The sequence below is a fragment of the Arachis duranensis genome, chromosome 3 (assembly GCF_000817695.3).
Source record: "Arachis duranensis cultivar V14167 chromosome 3, aradu.V14167.gnm2.J7QH, whole genome shotgun sequence".
Taxonomy (NCBI): domain Eukaryota; kingdom Viridiplantae; phylum Streptophyta; class Magnoliopsida; order Fabales; family Fabaceae; genus Arachis; species Arachis duranensis.
In genome coordinates, this window is record NC_029774.3 from 101318925 (window position 1) to 101319607 (window position 683).

A 683-nucleotide genomic window follows, 5' to 3' on the forward strand; every position below is an offset into this window, starting at 1 on the left:
TCCGGCTCACGGTTAAATCCATAACTAGCCAATATTCATAGCATACACAGCTATTCCGGCTCACGGTTCAATCCAGAACCAGCCAATTCATAAACAATTACAGCCCTTCGGCCAATGGCATAACAAGCACTTCCACCACCATCTTCCACATCTCACTTAATCCTCAATGATCCTCATTGATTATTCATTTTCCCTTGCTTCACCCGCAAGTTACCACATCCACTAGCTCCTTCTCTCATAGCTAGGTATATCATAATGATTTAAGATATAAGTGGTGGGATCGGAGGCTTAGAAGTATGAGATTTGGTTTTTAAAACTCAAAAATCAACTTTGGGATGAAAACAGGGCCACGCGTACGCGCACTCCACGCGCACGCGTGGATGGTCACAAAACTCATCAACGCATAAGTGTCATGCACGCTAACGCGTGGATTAAAAATTAGCCAATCGACGCGCACGCGTCAAACACGCGTACGCGCGGGTGCTCTCGTGCCCCAGGCATAAATCTGGCACAACTTTGGCACAACTTTCTGGAAAATGGCTGGGCATTGGGTGCAGCACCATCGGCGCGCCCGCGCACATCACGCGCACGCGTGGATGGCATTTTCGGGAAGAACGGCGCGCATGCACCAAGTGCGCCCACGCGCAAGGGGTCATTCTGCTAAAAATTTTCTAAGTTAAAAG

General features: G+C 48.8%; 1 protein-coding gene across 1 annotated transcript in view; it reads right to left on the bottom strand.

The window, feature by feature from the left end:
• Positions 1-683, bottom strand: part of LOC127745566 (uncharacterized) — a 4957-nt gene that overhangs the window by 4190 nt on the left and 84 nt on the right. The window lies entirely within an intron of this gene.